The sequence below is a fragment of the Rhincodon typus genome, chromosome 26, assembly GCF_021869965.1.
Source record: "Rhincodon typus isolate 14 chromosome 26, sRhiTyp1.1, whole genome shotgun sequence".
In the NCBI taxonomy this organism is placed as follows: Eukaryota; Metazoa; Chordata; class Chondrichthyes; order Orectolobiformes; family Rhincodontidae; genus Rhincodon; species Rhincodon typus.
In genome coordinates this window covers 27,888,300-27,896,135 of record NC_063357.1, presented here as the reverse complement: position 1 = coordinate 27,896,135, position 7,836 = coordinate 27,888,300, and the positions used below count along the sequence as shown (strand labels likewise).

Sequence of the window (7,836 nt, the reverse complement as noted above, 5' to 3'; positions counted from 1 at the left end):
ACAGATGCTGCCAGACCTGCTGAGCTTTTCCAGCAACTTTGTTTTTTGTCACTTGATCCACTACTGCCCTTGATAAGTACATCAGCTGTTATTTGTGCCTCACTTGAAACATAGACTATTATATAGTTGTACTTCAATCTAACCTGTAATTAGCACTGTCTTTGCAATCTCCTTTGATCCTAATAATGCTACTAATGACTTATGACCCATCTTGACTTGAAATCTCAGACTGATGAGATAGCCAGAAATCTTTCACATCCTTGTGTGATTACCATTTCTATTGTTGCATATCTGTGTTTAATTTCCACTAGGACACTCAATATAAAATATACATTTTTTGTTACATTAATTTGTACCTGAATAAGACTGCTCCTAATCCTGTAAATGATGCATCTGCAAACATTATGATTTTAGTAAGCTAGAACATCTGGAGAGAGTAGCTTTGTTTAGACTTCCAAAAAAAAAACTGCAATCTGTTTCTGACTCCAGCATAGCCAGCCCATGAAAAGTAATTTGTCATGTAATGAATGTGAACAAAACAAAAAAAAAACTTTCCCAATGGTTCATTATGCTTAATAATGTGCAGTATCATTTACACACTTTAGTGCTGCAAATTCACTTAATGATCCTTATCTTTCTTGGATCCACAGTGATATATTAGGGTCTTGCCTTGCAAGTCTCATAAATGGGATTAATCGTTGAGAATTGCATTTCATGTTGAGTACAAGACCTGTGTAGTGCCTTGAACAATTCCCTGACCTGGTAGTTCTGTTTCTTTATTGTTTGACCATGCAGTAGAGTATCATTCGTGTGACAAATGGTTCCTTGCTTTCTTTCCAGAATTCTTCATAGTTCTCAAAGCTTTCTGATATAGTAGATTCCAAATTGTGGATAGTCAAAGCAATACCACCTGAAATGATGCAAATGAGTGCAGTCAGCAATTTTGGTTCATATGTTTGAGTGATACCCTCAAGCTGTTACTTCCACTGTCGGTAAAGAACATGCCTCTTGGTAATTTGGACACAGACTGCCACTGATTTATGAAATTGAATGGACTTCTTTTCAAAATTCTTTTGTTTTAACCTAGTGAGGTCCTCACACGACCTTAGTTCTCTTGGGACCAGTAATTATTCCTGAGCACTACTTTTCTGGTTTCTGTTACTGCGGATATGACCTCACATTCTATCATGCTGTCTGAGCTTTCACTTTTTCCAATAGACGATGAGAATCTTTCCTTGGAGTGTACAGACAAGTGTACTTTGCATAGTTTTTTGCTGACTAGAGTGATAATCCAATTTTAGCTTGCTTACAGTGCTGAATAAATTTAGAAATTCTCATCAAAAATTCTCTTTCATTCTCCCCCTGAAGCACTATATCTACTTTATCTAAGAGACCTTGCCAAATACAAGCATTTCTCCTTTAATAGTGAAGTGTTCTGATTCTTCAGTATGTCACGTTTCACTGACATCTTGAACTTTGATTGTTTTATGGTAAACTGACCATGCTCCTGAAGACTGGGGCCCTCTCAACCTTAGGAATTTTATGGCTGCAGAGCAAAGATTCACAGATTTAAACCATGGCAGGCTTTCAACCAGTCACCCATGTTGAGTTGAAGTAGAATTAAAACGTTCTTGTACCTCTAAAGTTGATTGGATTAGAATATCTTTTGTCTGTATTTGACTTCACCTAGGAATGCTCTCAACTTTTTTTGTTCTTTATCCATAAATTTCTTGGACTTTTTCTTCACTTGCGATTTCCATTTTTCTGGAAAATTTCCCTTAGGACTTATCCTCTGTTTTTGAGGGGAGGAACATGCTGCTGCTGCTTTGTAGTATTTCTTGAAGTGTCCCAATCACCCACATTGATAGCACTGAGCTCCCCATGATGGATACATGCTGCACTTCTGGCGATTTATTGATCCATATCTTGAGCAACCTACCATAGTCAAAGACATCGATTCTGATCTTCTGGCATTTTGCATGCTTTCAGGATAGTAATTATTCCATCTTGGAGCCTATCCATCTGATAGGGATAAGGATCCCCAGAGTTTCATCAAAGAATAGATTTTGGTGCCTTGATCTCTGCCAGAGTAACATGTTGAATTGATCGTTCCAACATTAGATCCTCCTTTGACTGAAAGTAAGTGGACTGATTTTTATTTAAAATCCCTTACACCAATGACAATGCAATCTCTAATTAACTTATCCTTTAAAACTGCTACAAGCAACATCCTGCCAATCAGTAAAAATCTATTCAAATTGTCAATTGATTTTCTCCGTTGCTGAGATCATTAATTGAATCTCATTTCTTTTACTCAACATATTTTGGGGCTATGGCACATATCTAATTCTTTAATGAATGTCTTATTCTTTTGCACTTGCATCTTTGCTTTGTCCTACAAGAGTCATTATGTTCCTGTTGGAGTGAAAGGCAAGTCTGGTAGAATTAGGGAACAAAGGATGAGAAAAAAATGACAGAGGCTCTGGTCATGAATAAAAAAGCCTCTTAGATATAGACAACTGGGTTCAAGTGAATTTGTTGAACAATGTAAAGGCTGTGGGGCATTTGAAGAGGGAGATCAGGAAGACAAAGAAGGTATGTGAAATAACCATATCTGGCAAGGCTAAGGATAACCCAAAGAGCAAGAGCGAGCGAGCGAGGCCCCTTAAAGATCAAAGGGGCCATCTTTGTGTTGAACCTCAGAGATGGGAGAGATATTAAACGATTATTTTGCATCAGTTTTTACTGTGGAGAAAGAAACAGAGGCTAGGGAACTCAGGGAAATAAGCACTGATATTTTGAAAACAGTTTACATTACAGAAGAGGACGTACTAGAGGTCTTAGAAAACGGAAAGGCGAGTAAATCTCTGATCTAGCGTTTCCCAGGACATTGTGGGAGAAAATTGCAAGTCCCCTTGCAGAGATATTTGTATCATCAATAACAATGGGTGAGGTACCAAGTGACAGGAGAAGCCTGGGAACTCCAGACCCGTGAATCTGACTTCGTTGGTGGCGGAGTTGTTGGAGGGGACTCTAAAAGTTAAGATTTATGCATTTGGGGAGGCAAAGAATGATTAGGGATAGTCAGCATGGATTTGTGCGAGGGAAATTATGTCTTATAAAGTTATACAAAACCCTTTTTAGGCTGCATTTGGAGTATTGTGTGCAGTTTTGGTCACCACATTACCAGAAGGACGTGGAAGCTTTGGAGAGAGTGCGGAGGAGGTTCACCAGGATGTTGCCTGGTCTCGGGGGATTGACTATGAGGAAAAGGTTAAAAAGACTAGGATTGTTATCACTGCGGCTGAGAGGAGACCTGATAGAGGTCTACAAAATTATGAGAGGTATAGATAGTGTGGATAGTCAGAGGCTTTTCCCAGGGTTGAAGTTTCACTTACAAGGGGTACAGGTTCAAGGTGAGAGGGCAAAAGTTTAAGGGAGATGTGTGTGGAAAGGTTTTCATGCAGAGAGTGGTGGGAGCCTGGAATGCACTGCCAGAGGTGATGGTGGAAGCAGGCACGTTGGCAGCATTTGAGAGATGTCTGGATGGGTACATGAATAGGGAGGGAATAAGGGATACAGACCAAATAAGGGCAGAAGGTTTGCTTTTTAGTTTAGTCAGTGCATGATGATCAGCACAGGCTTGAAGGGCCAAAGGGCCTGTTCCTGTACCATACTTTTATTTTGTTCTTTTAAACTTGATTGAGTTCTTTTGAGGAAGTAAGCACGAAGATTGATGAGGGCAGAGTGGTAGACGTTGTTTACTTGGACTTTTGTGAAGCCTTTGACAAGGTTCTGCATGGTAGACTGATCAGTAAAGTTAGATCACATGTGATTCAGGTTCGGCTTGCCAATTGGACGCAAAATTGGCTTAATGGCAGAAGACAAGTGATGGTGGAGGTTTGTTTTTCAGACTGGAGACCTGTTATCAGTGGTGTTCCACAGGGATCAGTGCTGGGTTCACTTATTTGTCATTATAAAAGTGATTTAGCTGAGAATATAGAAGGCATGGTTAGTAAGTTTGCAGATGACACCAAAATTAGTGGAATGGACAGTGAAGAAGGTTATCTAAGATTACAGAGAGATCTTGATCAGTTGGGTCAATAGGCTGAGGAGTGGCAGATGGAGTTTAATTTCGATAAATGTGAGTTATTGCATTTTGGTCAAACAAACAAGGGCAGGACTTCTACAATTAAAAGTAGGGCCTTGGGTAGTATTATAGAACAGACAAACCTAGGGGTTCAGGTGCATAATTCTTTGTAGTGGTTGAGAAGGCATTTATCACGCTTACCTTAATTGCTCAGATGTTTGAGTATAGGAATTGAGGCATCATTGAGGTTGTACAGGACGTTGATAAAGCCTCTTCTGGAATACTGCATCCAGTTCTTGTCACCCTGTTATAGAAAGGATATTAGTAACCTGGAGAGGGTTTAGAAGAGATTTACCAGAATGTTGCTAGGAATAGAGAGTTTGAGTCATAGGGAGAGGGCTGACCATTTTTTTGCTGGAGCGTAGGAATTTGAGGGGTGGCCTTATAAAATCATGAGGGGTATAGATAAGGTAAACAGTAGGTGTCTTTGCTCTAGGGTGGGGACCTTCAAGATTGGGGGTATATTTTTAAGGAGAGAGGAAAAAAAAAGAAGTTTAAAAAAAAACATGAAGGATAACTTTATTTAAAAAGATAGTGGTTCATGTGTAGAATTTCCAAAGGAAGTGGTGGATGTGGGTACAGTTACAACATTTAAAGACATTTGGATAAGTACATGAATAAGAAAGGTTTGGAGGGATATGGGCCAAAGGGAGGCATGTGGGATTATGGTTGGATCAAAAAGGGTCTGTTTCCATGCTGTATGACTCCTAGAACATCATTTGCTGTTGGACCTAGACTTGCTGCTACTGCATCTTTGCACGCAAGCTGGAATACCATTGTGTAACACTAAACTATAAACTTTCCAGAGGTTCTATTTTTGATCTTGCTCTAAGCACTAGGTTAATGCATGGCTCTGATAATAGCAAGGTCTCTATCTACTATTCCAATTGACTACTGTACTGCACTGACCCAGGGGAGTTCTTTGGAACTTTTGGCTTTCTTTACTTGAAGTCTTCATTTGTGCTTTTGCTCTCCAGAGTCTTCCCAATCTGCAGCTTTAGTTTCAAAGTCATCTGAGGTTTATCCCTACCCTTTGGAGCATTTCCACATTTTGTGCCTTGTACTGAAAGTCATCAAGGCTCTGTCCTGACATTCGGGTCTTTCAAATTTTCTGTTGCATCTCATGGAACATGCCAAGTACTGATCCTGTTGCTGGAGATTTCCTTGGCGGCCTCCATGCTTGCAGCAGTTTCACCCTAAAGCATAGTTAGATCATTTTCTTCAATATCTTTGGACAATGGGTGTTTACACATTAGAAGGAGAGCCAGCATCCTCTTAAGAGTAAAGTAAAGATTTTTGCTCTTCCAGTTGTCTAACAGTCCTTATCTACATTGCATGTTATGGAATACAGCTTCCGGGTGAAGAGTCTAAGACCTCACTTGTCACATGACTTGTTCTAGTCTTCTCTGCTTGTCTTCAGTTTTGCTACTTTTGGAGCAACAGCAGTTACATCATCATTGTATGTTTCAATACACCACGCTCAGTGCTGCATTAAGTATTTGCACATTAGGAAGTGGGTTTTAGAGGGCAGCGAGGGAAGGTGTTGGACTTTAAGCAGGTATGCTGGTTCCTCAGCTACAAACTGCCCCAGAACATTTTTCCAGAGACAGTAGGCAGGTGGCAGCAGATAGGTCTCAATTGGTGATTATCTATTATCAGAAGCGGACGAGGGGACCAAGCTTTGGAGGCGCTCTATACCAACCTTATTTCAGTTGCAACCAAAGGCTACTCTCAGAGGGGGTGGCTAGGCTGCTAAACGTCTTTAATCAGGATTTAAAGAAATTGAAAAAAAAAGGAGGATGACTTCATCTTGAACTCCATCTCACTCACCTGCCAGTGGCATCCTGTTGGTGATTACAAGCCAAAAAAGGTGTCCTATTGGCTCTCCAGCTTCAAGAACCCACCTGTTGACCTTAATGAGGCAGCAGGCCCACAATCCTATCAATTGTCCCATTTGGAAGAATTGAGCAGTCACTCTCTCATTTGAACCAACAGCAAATCTGAGATATATCTATCCTATTCATGTGGTGTACAAAAATGCTAACTTCGATTCAAAACAACTTCTTTTATATCCAACATGGTAGCCTTGAAGTTTAGGACAAGGCTACCATAACTTTTTTTCCTGAACACCTGATACTAAAGCATGTTATATTTATTAACATCTTGTTTCCAAAGCAGTATTCTTGCTATATTAAAAATTTTACATTTAGCTCATTAGCATCCAAACTGATATTTTTAAAAGCCAAACTATGGCAGCCTTAAAAGTCAAGTAAATAATTTCCAAGTCTTTTTGAGCATCATAATTGATATATCACAAAGTGTAAAGATTTAAGTAGCAATTATTGCAGTATTAATGCACATTTAGCACCATAATAGCCTTAACATACTTGTGTACTAGATGCTTCAGGAAAAAAAAAAATCCCTAAAATTGAAACATTAGCAAAAAAGTCAACTGAGTTCCACAACAATGCAATTGCAATAGTCAACAATCGACAGGCAGAGGAAACACTGCATTTATATTGCACCTATTGCTTTTACAAGGCACACAATTTAAAATGCATTTCCTTTGAAATGCTCTCACTATTACTGAGCAAAAGCCATTTATTTTTGTATGAATCCCCAGCCAACACAGTCCTCACAAGAAATTACAATATCTGCTTAAATACCATTTCTGTTTGTGCAGGGCTGGCTAAAAGTCATGTCTGGAAAACATTCATTCCAGTACAAACTGTTTATTTCAATGACAATGTTTCAGTGACATTTCAGAGTTAATCACCAACCACTAATTACCAGAACTGGGAATAAATTGATTGCCTTAAGACATTAATTTGAGCATAATCATGAAACAAAACTTAGAAGAAAATAAGATGTTGAGATTCCATAAACATTTCAGGATAACCAAATTCTTAACTGAACTATATAATCTTAAGGCATAAACCCACTGATCAGGCAATATGCATTAATTAGTAGTTTTTAAGAGATTGAGACTGACTGTTGTTGGAAAGCCTTATGCTCTAAGAGGGAAGAAAGTTTGATTACTAAGCTTTAACACCTTGAAATATCCAACATGTAGTTGTAGAGGATGTTGTTCCTTGTTTGTTACAAATGTAGACAGCCAAATTACTGACAGTACAAATGATGTCACCATAAGGCTGGAGCTGACCTTGTTCCATATAAATCCTGACACTCCCAGACCTTGCCATTGAAGGTGTTGATTCAGTCACATGATGGCTGTGTGCTTTGCTCTGCCACTTAAAGAGCTGCCCCGTTAGCAGTGTGATGAAACACAGCTCAGGTGTTTTCCATGCTTTCAGTAAAGAGCCACATTAAAAAGCAGTTCAGATCAAAGAAGTGGAGTTACATTGTTATAGGGCTATCTCCAATTTGAACCTCTTGTGAGGGCAGGTCCCTTCTGAAAGGTCAAGATTGTGAATTGCTCCGGTAATGCAACCAACAAAAGTAATGCCAGCATCAGGGATAGGGCAAATAGCTTCCAGAAAACAGGAAGTCCCTATTCAATTTACACATTTTCTTACCTTGTTTCTCACCAACTTCTTATCTAATTTTCTATTTGTTATCAAGCCATCTTATAACCATTCCTGCAATATTGCCTGCCTGTGCCTCTATTTGACCTAACTGTTAATCACCTGTTGGATGTGATAGGATGAGTATTAATGTGGATCACA

The 7,836-nt window shown here is 39.2% G+C and overlaps 1 long non-coding RNA gene across 1 annotated transcript; it reads right to left on the bottom strand.

Annotated features, from left to right (window-relative positions):
• Window positions 1-562: 562 nt before the first annotated feature.
• LOC125486202 lies at window positions 563-7,469 on the bottom strand. Its single transcript, XR_007264891.1, has 3 exons — window positions 7,203-7,469; window positions 4,292-4,394; window positions 563-910 (listed from the first exon to the last, which is right to left on the bottom strand). It is a non-coding gene; the product is annotated as an uncharacterized LOC125486202 (long non-coding RNA).
• Window positions 7,470-7,836: the final 367 nt, after the last annotated feature.